The sequence below is a fragment of the Thalassophryne amazonica genome, chromosome 5 (assembly GCF_902500255.1).
Source record: "Thalassophryne amazonica chromosome 5, fThaAma1.1, whole genome shotgun sequence".
Lineage (NCBI taxonomy): Eukaryota > Metazoa > Chordata > Actinopteri > Batrachoidiformes > Batrachoididae > Thalassophryne > Thalassophryne amazonica.
In genome coordinates, this window is record NC_047107.1 from 50177245 (window position 1) to 50192603 (window position 15359).

Below are 15359 nucleotides of genomic sequence, written 5' to 3' on the forward strand. Positions count from 1 at the left end.
CATCTTGTGGTGGTGGGCCAGCAGTACCTCCTCTTCAGCGGCCCACACAACATAAATAATCCTAACCGTTGTTGTCTTCTACCAAGCTGCTTGCCTGTTGTCCTGTAGTCCATCCCAGCCTTGTGCATGTCTACAGTTTTGTCAGTGGTGTCCTTAGACAGCTCTTTGGTGTTGGCTATGGTGGGCAGGTTGAAGTGTGATTGATTGAGTGTGTGAACAGGTGTCTTTTATTCAATCAATCAATCAACTTTTTTCTTGTATAGCGCCAAATCACAACAAACAGTTGCCCCAAGGCGCTCCACATTGCAAGGCAAGGCCATACAATAATTATGAAACACAGTCTACGTCTAAAGCAACATAACCAAGGGATGGTCCAGGGTCACCCGATCCAGCCCTAACTATAAGCCTTAGCGAAAAGGAAAGTTTTAAGCCTAATCTTAAAAGTAGAGAGGGTATCTGTCTCCCTGATCTGAATTGGGAGCTGGTTCCACAGGAGAGGAGCCTGAAAGCTGAAGGCTCTGCCTCCCATTCTACTCTTACAAACCCTAGGAACTACAAGTAAGCCCGCAGTCTGAGAGCGAAGCGCTCTAATGGGGTAATATGGTACTATGAGGTCCCTAAGATAAGATGGGACCTGATTATTCAAAACCTTATAAGTAAGAAGAAGAATTTTAAATTCTATTCTAGCATTAACAGGAAGCCAATGAAGGGAGGCCAACACGGGTGAGATATGCTCTCTCCTGCTAGTCCCCGTCAGTACTCTAGCTGCAGCATTCTGAACCAACTGAAGGCTTTTTAGGGAACTTTTAGGACAACCTGATAATAATGAATTACAATAGTCCAGCCTAGAGGAAACAAATGCATGAATTAGTTTTTCAGCATCACTCTGAGACAAGACCTTTCTGATTTTAGAGATATTGCGTAAATGCAAAAAGGCAGTCCTACATATTTGTTTAATATGCGCTTTGAATGACATATCCTGATCAAAAATAACTCCAAGATTTCTCACAGTATTACCAGAGATCAGGGAAATGCCATCCAGAGTAACGATCTGGTTAGACACCATGCTTCTAAGATTTGTGGGGCCAAGTACAATAACTTCAGTTTTATCTGAGTTTAAAAGCAGGAAATTAGAGGTCATCCATGTCTTTATGTCTGTAAGACAATCCTGCAGTTTAGCTAATTGGTGCGTATCCTCTGGCTTCATGGATAGATAAAGCTGGGTATCATCTGCGTAACAATGAAAATTTAAGCAATACCGTCTAATAATACTGCCCAAGGGAAGCATGTATAAAGTGAATAAAATTGGTCCTAGCACAGAACCTTGTGGAACTCCATAATTAACTTTAGTCTGTGAAGAAGATTCCCCATTTACATGAACAAACTGTAATCTATTAGACAAATATGATTCAAACCACCGCAGCGCAATGCCTTTAATACCTATGACATGCTCTAATCTCTGTAATAAAATTTTATGGTCAACAGTATCAAAAGCAGCACTGAGGTCCAACAGAACAAGCACAGAGATAAGTCCACTGTCCGAAGCCATAAGAAGATCATTTGTAACCTTCACTAATGCTGTTTCTGTACTATGATGAATTCTAAAACCTGACTGAAACTCTTCAAATAGACCATTCCTCTGCAGGTGATCAGTTAGCTGTTTTACAACTACCCTCTCAAGAATCTTTGAGAGAAAAGGAAGGTTGGAGATTGGCCTATAATTAGCTAAGATAGCTGGGTCAAGTGATGGCTTTTTAAGTAATGGTTTAATTACTGCCACCTTAAAGGCCTGTGGTACATAACCAACTAACAAAGATAGATTGATCATATTTAAGATTGAAGCATTAAATAATGGTAGGACTTCCTTGAGCAGCCTGGCAGGAATGGGGTCTAATAAGCATGTTGATGGTTTGGATGAAGTAACTAATGAAAATAACTCAGACAGAACAATCGGAGAGAAAGAGTCTAACCAAATACCGGCATCACTGAAAGCAGCCAAAGATAACGATACATCTTTGGGATGGTTATGAGTAATTTTTTCTCTAATAGTCAAAATTTTGTTAGCAAAGAAAGTCATGAAGTCATTACTAGTTAAAGTTAATGGAATACTCAGCTCAATAGAGCTCTGACTCTTTGTCAGCCTGGCTACAGTGCTGAAAAGAAACCTGGGGTTGTTCTTATTTTCTTCAATTAGTGATGAGTAGAAAGATGTCCTAGCTTCACGAAGGGCTTTCTTATAGAGCAACAAACTCTTTTTCCAGGCTAAGTGAAGATCTTCTAAATTAGTGAGACGCCATTTCCTCTCCAACTTACGGGTTATCTGCTTTAAGCTACGAGTTTGTGAGTTATACCACGGAGTCAGACACTTCTGATTTAAAGCTCTCTTTTTCAGAGGAGCTACAGCATCCAAAGTTGTCTTCAATGAGGATGTAAAACTATTGACAAGATACTCTAACTCCCTTACAGAGTTTAGGTAGCTACTCTGCTCTGTGTTGGTATATGACATTAGAGAACATAAAGAAGGAATCATATCCTTAAACCTAGTTACAGCGCTTTCTGAAAGACTTCTAGTGTAATGAAACTTATTCCCCACTGCAGGGTAGTCCATCAGGGTAAATGTAAATGTTATTAAAAAATGATGAGACAAAAGGGAGTTTTCAGGGAATACTGTTAAGTCTTCTATTTCCATACCATAAGTCAGAACAAGATCTAAAATATGATTAAAGTGGTGGGTGGACTCATTTACTTTTTGAGCAAAGCCGATAGAGTCTAATAATAGATTAAATGCAGTGTTGAGGCTGTCATTCTCAGCATCTGTGTGGATGTTAAAGTCGCCCACTATAATTATCTTATCTGAGCTAAGCACTAAGTCAGACAAAAGGTCTGAAAATTCACAGAGAAACTCACAGTAACGACCAGGTGGACGATAGATAATAACAAATAAAACTGGTTTTTGGGACTTCCAATTTGGATGGACAAGACTAAGATACAAGCTTTCAAATGAATTAAAGCTCTGTCTAGGTTTTTGATTAATTAATAAGCTGGAATGGAAGATTGCTGCTAATCCTCCGCCCCGGCCCGTGCTACGAGCATTCTGACAGTTAGTGTGACTCGGGGGTGTTGACTCATTTAAACTAACATATTCATCCTGCTGTAACCAAGTTTCTGTTAGGCAGAATAAATCAATACGTTGATCAATTATTATATCATTTACCAACAGGGACTTAGAAGAAAGAGACCTAATGTTTAATAGACCACATTTAACTGTTTTAGTCTGTGGTGCAATTGAAGGTGCTATATTATTTTTTCTTTTTGAATTTTTATGCTTAAATAGATTTTTGCTAGTTATTGGTGGTCTGGGAGCAGGCACCGTCTCTATGGGGATGGGGCAACGAGGGGATGGCAGGGGGAGAGAAGCTGCAGAGAGGTGTATAAGACCACAGCTCTGCCTCCTGGTCCTTATTACAGGTAACAAGTTCAAACAGGTGCAATTAATACAGGTAAAGAGTGCAGAATAAGAGGGCTTCTTAAAGAAAAATTAACAGGTCTGTGTGAGCCAGAATGTTGTGTGGGCCACTGAAGAGGAGGTACTGCTGGCCCACCACCTAACGACATATATTGGGTTTGTGAGGGAGTTCCGACAGGTGTTCGACCACCCTCATAGAGGCGAGACCGCTTCAAGCGTGCTGCTGTCGATAAGACAAGGGCGTCGGAGCGCAGCTAAGTATGCAGTCGACTTCCGCATCGCGGCAGCGCGAGCCGGCTGGAATGCTGTTGCGCTCCGCGCCACCATTGTAAACAGGCTGTCTCTGGTCCTTAAGGAGCACCTGGTGGCGAAGGACGAGCCGCGGGATTTAGACGGGCTTATCGAACTGGTAATACGGTTAGACAACCGATTAACAGAACACCGACGGGAGCAAAACGACGGGCGTGGTCAGGCACAAGCCGTCCCTCTCCCTCCCGGGTCCGAAAAGGAGCCGTCTTCCCCACGCTCCACAGTCAGGGTACTCCACGTGACGACAGCTCCCCCTGCTGACGTTGCTATGAAAACGAGCAGGGCCAAAAGGCGATCAGATCAGAGACAAAGGAGGCTGGTCCGTGGGGAGTGTTTTCTCTGCAGCTCAACCGAGCACACACAGAAAAAATTGCCCCAAACGGTCAGTACAGCAGCACTCGTCCTTAGAGACTGGGCTAAGGGTGGGTCATAATACCCAACCGGGGAGACCCCGAAAATCTGCACGCATCCCAGTCACGATCCTGAGTGGGGATCTAACCCTTCACGCCCCAGCACTGGTGGACACGGGGTCGGAGGGGAATCGGCTGGACAGCAGATGGGCAAGGGAAGTCGGGCTCCCTCTAGTGGCTCTACCTTCACCTTTGAAGGTACGGGCACTAGATGGCACCCTTCTTCCATTAATCACACACCAGACACAGCCAGTGACATTGGTGGTGTCTGGTAATCACAGGGAGGAGATTGTGTTTTATGTAACACCTTCTACCTCCCGTGTGATATTGGGTTATCCTTGGATGATAAAACACAATCCCCGGATTGATTGGCCGTCTGGGGTTGTGGCTCAGTGGAGCGAAACCTGCCACCGGGAATGTCTCGGATCCTCGGTTCCACCTGGTGTGACAGCTAGTGAGGAGGTTAAAGTCCCCCCCAATTTGACGGCGGTGCCAAGTGAGTACCACGATCTGACGTTTTCAGCAAAGATCTGGCGCTCACACTTCCCCCGCACTGTCCATACGATTGTGCCATTGATTTGATCCTGGGCGTTGAGTACCCGTCCAGCAGGCTGTACAACCTCTCACGTCCTGAGCGAGAATCAATGGAGACCTACATCCGGGACTCATTAGCTGCCGGGCTGATCCGGAACTCCACCTCCCCGATGGGTGCTGGTTTCTTTTTTGTGGGCAAGAAAGACGGCGGACTCCGTCCATGCATTGATTACAGGGGGCTGAACGAAATCACGGTTCGCAACCGATACCCTCTGCCCCTGTTAGATTCAATGTTCACGCCCCTGCAAGGAGCCCAAATTTTCACAAAACTGGATCTTAGGAATGCGTACCACCTGGTTCGGATCCGGAAGGGAGACGAATGGAAGACGGCCTTTAACACCCCGTTAGGTCACTTTGAGTACCTGGTCATGCCGTTCGGCCTCACAAACGTCCCCGCAACATTCCAAGCTTTGGTAAACGATGTCTTGCGGGACTTCCTGCATCGGTTTGTCTTCGTATATCTAGACGATATACTCATCTTTTCCCTGGATCCTGAGACTCATGTTATGCATGTACGTCAGGTCCTGCAGCGGTTGTTGGAGAACTGGCTGTTTGTGAAGGGCGTGAAGTGCGAGTTCCACCGTACTTCTTTGTCCTTCCTGGGGTTCATCATCTCCTCAAACTCCGTCGCACCCGATCCGGCCAAGGTAGCGGCGGTGAGAGACTGGCCCCAACCAACAAACCATAGGAAACTGCAACAGTTCCTCGGTTTTGCTAATTTTTACCGGAGGTTTATCAAGGGCTATAGTGAGGTGGTTAGTCCCCTGACAGCCCTGACCTCCACAAAAGTCCCCTTCACCTGGTCGGATCAGTGCGAAGCCGCGTTTAGGGAGTTGAAACGCCGGTTCTCGACTGCGCCAGTTCTGGTGCAGCCCGATCCAAGTCGCCAGTTTATAGTCGAAGTGGACACCTCTGACTCAGGGATAGGAGCCGTGCTGTCCCAGAGCAGGGAGTCCGGCAAGGTTCTCCACCCTTGTGCCTATTTTTCCCGCAGGTTGACCCCGGCTGAAAGGAACTATGACGTCGGCAATCGGGAACTTCTTGCGGTGAAGGAGGCTCTGGAGGAGTGGAGACACCTGTTGGAAGGAGCTTCGTAGCCATTCACGGTTTTCACAGACCATCGGAACCTGGAGTACATCCGGACCGCCAAGCGTCTGAAGCCCAGGCAAGCCCGCTGGTCACTCTTCTTCGGGCGTTTTGACTTTCGGATCACATACCGCCCCAGGACAAAGAACCAACGGTCTGACGCCCTGTCCCAGGTGCATGAACAGGAAGTCAGGACCGAGCTGTCAGACCCGATCGAAACCATCATCCCTGAGTCCACTGTCGTGGCCACCCTCACCTGGGACGTGGAGAAGACCGTCCGGGAGGCCCTGACACGGAACCCGGACCCGGGGACCGGCCCCAAGAACAGACTGTACATCCCACCAGAGGCCAGAGCTGCAGTCCTGGACTTCTGTCACGGTTCCAAACTCTCCTGCCACCCAGGGGTGCAAAGAACCGTGGCAGTTGTCTGGCAGCGCTTCTGGTGGGCGTCTCTGGAAGCCGACGTCTGGGAGTACGTCCAGGCCTGCACCACCTGCGCCAGGGGCAAAGCGGACCACCAAAAAACCCAGGGTCTCCTCCAGCCTTTGCCCGTGCCTCATCGCCCCTAGCCTCACATCGGCCTGGACTTCGTCACGGGCCTCCCGCCGTCCCAGGGCAAGACAACCATCCTCACGATAGTGGACCGGTTCTCCAAGGCGGCCCACTTCGTGGCCCTCCCGAATCTCCCGACGGCCCAGGAGACTGCAGACCTCCTGCTCCACCACGTCGTGCATCTGCATGGGATTCCATAGGACATTGTCTCAGACCATGGTCCTCAGTTCTCCTCCCAGGTCTGGAGGAGTTTCTGCAGGGAACTGGGGGCCACCGTAAGGCTCTCGTCCGGGTACCACCCCCAGACGAACGGGCAGGCAAAGCGGACAAATCAGGAATTGGAGCAGGCCCTCCGCTGCGTGACCTCCGCGCACCCAATGGCCTGGAGTGACCATCTGGCCTGGATCGAGTACGCTCATAATAGCCAAGTGTCATCTGCCACCGGCCTCTCCCCATTCGAGATATGTTTGGGGTACCAGCCCCCATTATTTCCGTTGGTGGAAGGAGAGGTCGGGGTGTCCTCAGTCCAGGCCCATCTGAGAAGGTGCCGTCGGGTGTGGCATACTGCCCGCTCTGCCCTGCTCAAAGCCCGGACGAGGGCTAAGGCCCATGCAGACCGCCGGCGTGCCCGGCCCCTACGTATCAGCCCGGGCAGGCGGTTTGGCTATCCACAAAAGACATTCCCCTACAAGTGGAATCCCAAAAACTAAAGGACAGATTTATCGGACCCTTCACCATCCTAAAAGTCCTCAGCCCTGCCGCAGTGAAGCTAAAGCTACCAGCTTCACTGCGAATACATCCGGTTTTTCATGTGTCAAGACTCAAACCTTGCCACTCCTCTCCCCTCTGTGCCCCCGGACCGGCGCCGCCGCCTGCCCAGATCATTGACGGGGAGCCGGCTTGGACTGTGCGCCGGCTCCTGGACGTCCGTCGGAAGGGCCGGGGGTTCCAGTATTTGGTGTACTGGGAGGGGTATGGACCCGAAGAACGCTCCTGGGTGAAGAGGAGCTTCATCCTGGACCCGGCCCTCCTGGCCGACTTCTACCGGCGGCACCCGGACAAGCCTGGTCGGGCGCCAGGAGGCGCCCGTTGAGGGGGGGGTCCTGTTGTGTGGGCCGCTGAAGAGGAGGTACTGCTGGCCCACCACCACCAGATGGTGCCCTGCTTGAAGTGCAGGCTTCAAGCACGAGAGGGCGTCATAGCAACCGGGAGTGACAGCTGTCACTCGTCATCAGCACCAGCTGTCACTCATCCACATCACATCACCACCACCATAAAGGCCGGACTGCAACTCCACCTCCCCGCCGATAAATCAGCTACCTCGGAGGTAATTTTCTCTGCTGAAGTAAAACATTGAGTAATAGTCTGAACTTCTTTGCAGCCGTTTTCCTCTGGTGTTGCCTTATCTGTGGGATTGGCGTTTGGTGTGATCAGCGACGGCTTCACTTCACACCCCAACCAGATAAGTGGTTAGACAGGAGCTGCACGAGTGTGTGATTGGAGGTGGAGGTGCTCCCTCCCAAAAGAACACAGACGGTGGGATTACTGAGTGTGCGTACTCACCCTCATCAAAACTGTTTCTGTTCTCTGCCAGTAGTACCAGGTCTGACAGCTGGAGACGGTGGCCACCTGGGGCTCCAGGACTTGGCGGCTCCGGTGTTCTTCAGATCCGTTGGCGGTGAAGGCCGTGTGGGATCCGGCTCGGTTCAGGACCGATGTCTCCTATCCTCAAGCCTGCCCACACGTCACTCAACATTTAATTGTCTGTGGTACCAAAACTGTATTTGTCTGTATTCCGTTGTGCACTTCACAACATTAAATTGTTACTGTTTGGCTTATCCATTGTCCGTTCATTTAACGCCCCCTGTTGTGGGTCCGTGTTCCTACACCTTCACAACACAGAATTCTATCCTGGTTGGTAGGTGTTCAGATACTTATTTGCAGCAGTAACATACAAATAAATTATTAAAACATCATACATTGTGATTTCCAGATTTTTATTTTTAGATTATGTCTCTCACAGTGGACATGCACCTAAGATGAAAATTTCAGACCCCTCCATGATTTCTAAGTGGGAGAACAGGGTGTTCAAATACTTATTTTCTTCACTGTATATCAGAAGTCCAAATAATTTGTACAGATCTTCCATTTCAATGTCTGTCCAGTTGTATTTTTCCCTAATACCTTGTTTTTTGCAGCAATTTTTTTGGTGTTGGTGTAAATTGTTCTAATTGTGTCAGTTGCAAAAAACAAAAGGAAAGTGCATCAACCTGGACTCCTGGTGTTCTCCAAGGCTGAAATCTGCTTACTGCTGGACCAGTGTCTCCATCCTCCTCCATGTTAGAGGAGGCAGGGCTGGGGTGTGTCTCTGCTGTGTGGTCAAGCGGAGATCTGGAAACAGAAGCGTAAGCTCCGACCCTCTGTTAAGATCTCTGTGCACATGTTGGTGGATCCACCTGCTTTGGTTGCTCCTCCAGAACAGAAGCGGGATCATCTCTTTCATGACCAGAATCCTCACTGTCTGTTTCAGAATCTGACAACACGTTACATGCTCTGTCTTCCTCCAGTTCAAAAATAACTCAAGCATTTGCTCCACATTCATAAAATGCCTAATTTTTACAACAACAACAAAAAAAACTCCAAACACAACATTAACCACACATGCTTCCCACCAGTAACAAAGAGAAAATGCACACACAATCAGACCTATGTGGCATGGATGGGCTGTGATCAAATACACGTGGAGTTAGTGACTTCTGATTGGTGGAAAATTTCAGGAGCCAACCAATGAGGAAGAAGCAGTCATATATCTTCCCACTGCTGCTGCAGTAGAGAAGGAAATGATCCTTTTGGCTGTGTGTGCGTGTGTACATAAATGCTCAGCGAAAAATGACAATAATATTCATGAAAACGCATGGCGTAAAAAATACTCATAAGTCAAGTTATACTAGGCCTATTAACAAAATTTAAAAAGTGTTATAAAGATTGAAGTCTCCACGTTCAACATGCATTCTAAGGGAGCCTCAGCGTGCAGCAGATTGAGTGTTACACGATGTGACTTTCATCATCGATCATTCAACTTTAGAAGGTTAAACAGACACATCACCTCCTTCTTTCAAACCCTTAATTATCAGTATTTCACCATATTTGTGAAAATTCTCATCTGTAAAGTCTAACTGTATTGTACAGTTTTTAGTATTACAGTTTTTCTGCGTTTAAAGTAGTCATTTGTAAATCCCACAATGCTATATGATTATTTTAACATATTCGTACTGTTAAATTCACAGTTCAGTTTCATTCCACATTTTATTGTTGTAAATTAAATGCTGCTCCATTGCTTTTCTTTTGAATTTTGCAGACTTTTCTTTACAGTGTACAATTATAACATAATTATACAGTATACAATTAATTATAAAAAATTGTTGTAACTTGACTTACTACCGGCAATGCGAACCAAGCTCCTGCTGCGGTCGTACAGGGACCGGACAGCCCTTAGCAAAGGACCCCGGACCCCGTACTCCCAGAGCACCCCCCACAGGGTGCCCCGAGGGACACGGTCGAACGCCTTCTCCAGATCCACAAAACACATGTGGACTGGTTGGGTGAACTCCTATGAACCCTCGAGCACCCGATGGAGCGTGGTAGTAAGTCAAACCTGTTTCCAGTGCACGTTGGCCTCCACCAGGGCTGCCCTTTGTCACCGGTTCTGTTCATCATTTTTATGGACAGAATTTCTAGGTGCAGCCAGGGTGTAGGGGGGTCTGGTTTGGGAACCACAGAATCTCGTCTCTGCTGTTTGCGGACGATGTGGTTCTGTTGGCTTCGTCAAATCAGGACCTTCAGCGTGCACTGGGGCGGTTTGCAGCCGAGTGTGACGTGTCCGGGATGAAAATCAGCACCTCCAAATCCAAGGCCATGGTTCTCAACCGGAAAAAGGTGCTTTGCCCTCTTCAGGTCGGTGGAGTGTCCTTGCCTCAAGTGGAGGAGTTTAAGTATCTCGGGGTCTTGTTCACGAGTGAGGGATGGATGGAGCGTGAGATCGATAGACAGATCGCTGCAGCATCTGCAGTGATGCGGTTGCTGTATCGGACCGTCGTGGTGAAGAGAGCTGAGTAGGGGGCAAAGCTCTCGATTTACCGATCGATCTACGTTCCAATCCTCACCTATGGTCATGAGATTTGGCTCATGACCGAAAGAACGAGATCGCGAGTACAAGCGGCCGAGATGAGTTTCCTCCGCAGGGTGGCTGGGCATTCCCTTAGAGATAGGGTGAGGAGCTCGGTCACTCGGGAGGAGCTCGGAGTCGAGCCGCTGCTCCTCCACGTCGAAAGGAGTCAGTTGAGGTGGCTCGGGCATCTTTTCCGGATGCCCCCTGGATGCCTCGCTGGAGAGGTGTTCCGGGCACGTCCCATTGAGAGGAGGCCCTGGGGAAGATCCAGGACACGCTGGAGGGACTACATCTCTCAGCTGGCTTGGGAACGCCTTGGGGTTCCCCTGGAGGAGCTGGGGGAGGTGTGTGTGGATCGGGAGGTCTGGGTGGCTTTGCTTGAGCTGCTGCCCCCGCGACCTGACTCCGGATAAAACGGAAGAAAATGGATGGATGGATGGATGGATGGATGGAATTTGTTGTAATTTGCTTTTCCATTTAAACAATCAGGTTTTGTGTAAACTGGTTGACATAACTACAGTAAAGAAAATATTGCATGTTGTTTCTTAGAGTGAGTCCAAGAAGACTCATCATACATAAACAGAACACAAGTTTTGTTTTCTTTCCAGAGGTTGCTTTTCATGCAGGAGATCACAATCATGCCAGTCCAGTCTTGAAAGTTGTCTGGAGTGATTAACGCCATCCGCCTGTTTGAGAAGCAGCCTCTCTGGTAGTACACTCCACCAGAGCTACAGTCAGGCAGCTTTAAGCTGTAAACAAACTTGTGGTCATAACAGGTACAGTAAAATTAGGGTTGCCAACTATAGTACAAATGGATTAATTCCACAAAGCCTTATCGAACAGCTTCTTCTAATGGGTATCACAAAGCATGACAAATATTATGGAAGCACCGTGTTCAACCAGCTTTATTTTGTAGGCAAACAAACAAATCATAGAAATGACATTTTTGTACAATAGCTGAATATTGTGGCTCAGTGAAACATACTACAAAAGAATCAAACTGAATCACTTCAGTTAATGTTTTATTTCCTCACGATCAAGTGGAGAAAAAAATGAAATCACCTCAAAATCTGCATTTCTAAAACAGATACAGTGCATCTGGAAATTATTTACAACGCCTTAGTTTGTAACATTTTGTTATGTTACAGCTCTGTTCCAAAATGGAGCAAATTAATTTTTCCCATCAAAATTCTAGTCCCAACACCCCATAATGACAACATGAAAAACATTATTGAAATTTTTGCAAATTTATATTTAAAACAAACAAACAAACCCTAAGAAATCATGTTGTAAATAAGTATGCACACCCTTTGCTCAATATTTTGTTGATGCACCTTTTGGTAGCAATTAAAGCCTCAGTTTTTCTTGAATATGATGCCACAAGCTTGGCACACCTATCTTTGGACAGTTTCACTCATTCCTCTTTGCAGCACCTCTCAAGCTTCATCAGGTTGGATGGGGAGCATCGGTGCACAGCCATTTTCAGATCTCTCCAGAGATGTTCATTCAGATTCAGGTCTGGGCTCTGGCTGGGTCACTCAAGGACATTCACAGAGTTGGCTTGAAGCCACTCCTTTGATATCTTGGCTGTGTGCTTAGGGTCATTGTCCTGCTGAAAGATGAACCGTCACCCCAGTCTGAGGTCAAGAGCAGCTCTGGAGCAGGTTTTCATCCAGGATGTTTCTGTGCATTGCTGCATTCATTTTTCCCTCAACTAGTCTCCCAATTCCTTCTGCTGAAAAATATCCCCACAACATGATGTTGCCACCACCATGCTTCACTGTAGGGATGGTGTCTGGTTGCCTCCAAACATGACGCCTGGTATTTATGCCAAAGAGTTCAATCTTTGTCTCATCAGAGCAGAGAATTTTGTTTCTTATGGTCTGAGAGTCCTTCAGGTGTCTTTTGGTAAACTCCAGCCAGGCTGTCATGAGCTTATTACTAAGGAGTGGCTTCCGTCTGGCCACTCTACCATACAGGCCTGGTTGGTGTATTGCTGCAGAGATGGTTGTCCTTCTGGAAGCTCTCCTCTCTCCACAGAGGAATGCTGGAGCTCTGACAGAGTGACCATCGGGTTCTTGGTCACCTCCCTGACTAAGGCTCTTCTCCCCCGATTGCTCAGTTTAGATGGGTGGCTGGCATTAAGAAGAGTCCTGGTGGATCTGAACTTCTTCCATTTATGGATGATGGAGGCCACTGTGCTCACTGGAACCTTCAAAGCAGCAGAAATGCTTCTGTACCCTTCCCCAGATTTGTGCCTCAAGACAATCCTGTCTCGGAGGCCTACAGACAGTTCTTTTGACTTTGTGTGTGGTTTGTGTTTTGACATGTACTGTCAAATGTGGGACTTTACATGTGGACAGATGTGTGTCTTTCCAAATCATGTCCAATCAACTGACTCCAATTAAGCTGTAGAAACATCAAATGATCTGTTGTGTGGGCCGCTGAAGAGGAGGTACTGCTGGCCCACCACCACTAGATGGCGCCCTGCTTGAAGTGCGGGCTTCAAGCACGAGAGGGCGTCATAGCAACCGGGAGTGACAGCTGTCACTCGTCATCAGCACCAGCTGTCACTCATCCACATCACATCACCACCACCATAAAGGCCGGACTGCAACTCCACCTCCCCGCCGAGAAATCAGCTATTGTATTGGCGTTTGGTGTGGATTGCGACGGCTTCACCTCACACCCCAACCAGATAAGTGGTTTCACAGGAGCTGCACGAGTGTGTTATTGGAGGTGGAGGTTCTCTCTCCTTACGGAACACAGACTGAGGGATTACTGAGTGTGTGAACTCACACCCACCTGCACTGTTTCTGTTCTCTCTGCCAGCAGTACCAGGTCTGACAGCTGGAGACGGTGGCCACCTGGGGACCCAGGACTTGGCGGCTCCGGTGTTCTTCAGATCCGTTGGTGGTGGAAGCCGTGTGGGATCCGGCTCGTTTCTGGACAGATGTCTCCTATCCTCGAGCCTGCCCACACGTCACTCAATGTATAATTGATTGTTTTTCCAAACCTGTTTTATCTGTATTCCGTTGTGCACGTCATAACATTAAATTGTTACTGTTTTGGCTTATCCATTGCCCATTCATTTCCGCCCCCTGTTGTGGGTCCGTGTTCCTACACTTTCACAACAGGATTTCTCGGCCAGCGTCATGGATCCCGAGGGGCGACAACCATTGCTTGAACAGCCAATGGAAGAGCGAGGTGCACAGGCGCCAGCAGGAGGCATGTTAGGTGAGCTGCAGCAAATCTTAACCGCTTTTACTGCTCGGTTGAACTTAGTTACCGAGCAGAACGTTATTCTCAATCGGAGGATGGAGACTCTCACCACCCAGGTGGAAGCGCATCCTGCAGCACCTCCTCCTGCTGACCGAGTGCCAGAGACAGACATTCCGCTGGTCGTTCAACGAACCCCCCCACCATCCCCTGAAGCCTACATAAGCCCTCCAGAGACGTACGGAGGCTGTGTCGAGACATGCGTGGACTTCTTGATGCAGTGCTCGCTCGTCTTTTCACAGCATCCCGTCATGTACGCGTCAGACGCTAGCCGGGTGGCTTACATAATAAATTTGCTTTGAGGAGAGGCACGCGCCTGGGCTACGGTGCTCTGGGAGCAAAATTCACGGCTTCTAACGACATATACTGGGTTTGTGAGGGAGTTCAAACAGGTTTTTGATCACCCCAATAGAGGCGAGATGCTTCGAACATGCTGCTGTCAATGAGACAGGGGTGTCGGAGTGCAGCGGAGTACGCTGTCGACTTCCGCATCGCGGCTGCGAGGTCCGGCTGGAATAACGTTGCGCTCCGCACCGCCTTCGTAAACGGACTGTCTCCGGTCCTGAAGGAGCACCTGCTGGCTAAGGACGAACCGCGGGATTTGGATGGGCTTGTTGATCTGGTTATACGATTAGATAACCGATTAGAGGAACATCGTCGGGAGCAGGGCGGGGGGTGTGGCCGGGCACGAGCCGTCCCTCTCTCTTCCGGGTCCGAAAGGGTGCCGCCGTCCCCACACTCCACAGCCAGAGACTCCTGTGTGGCAACAGCTCCCCCTGCTGACGAAGCTATGGACACGAGCAGGGCCAAAGTCAAATCAAATAACAGACAACGGAGGCTGGCCCGCGGGGGATCCAGAAGGGAGACGAATGGAAGACGGCATTTAACACCCCGTGCGAGTTCCACTGCACTTCTTTGTCCTTCTTGGGGTTCATAATCTCCTCCAACTCCGTCGCCCCTGATCCGGCCAAGGTTGCGGCGGTGACAGACTGGCCCCAACCAACAAACCGTAGGAAACTGCAACAGTTCCTTGGTTTTGCGAATTTTTACCGGAGGTTCATCAAGGGCTACAGTCAGGTAGTTAGCCCCCTGACAGCCCTGACCTCCACTAAAGTCCCCTTCACCTGGTCGGATCTGTGCGCATTTAGCCGCGTTTAGGGAGTTGAAACGCCGGTTCTCGACCGCACCAGTTCTGGTGCAGCCCGATCCAAAACGCCAGTTTATAGTTGAAGTGGATGCCTCTGACTCAGGGATAGGAGCTGTGCTATCCCAGAGCGGGGAGTCTGACAAGGTTCTCCACCCATATGCCTACTTTTCACGCAGGTTGACCCCGGCTGAAAGGAACTATGACGTCGGCAATCGGGAACTTCTTGCGGTGAAGGAGGCTCTGGAGGAGTGGAGACACCTGTTGGAGGGAGCTTCGGTACCATTTACGGTTTTCACGGACCATCGGAACCTGGAGTACATTCGGACCGCCAAGCGTCTGAACCCCAGG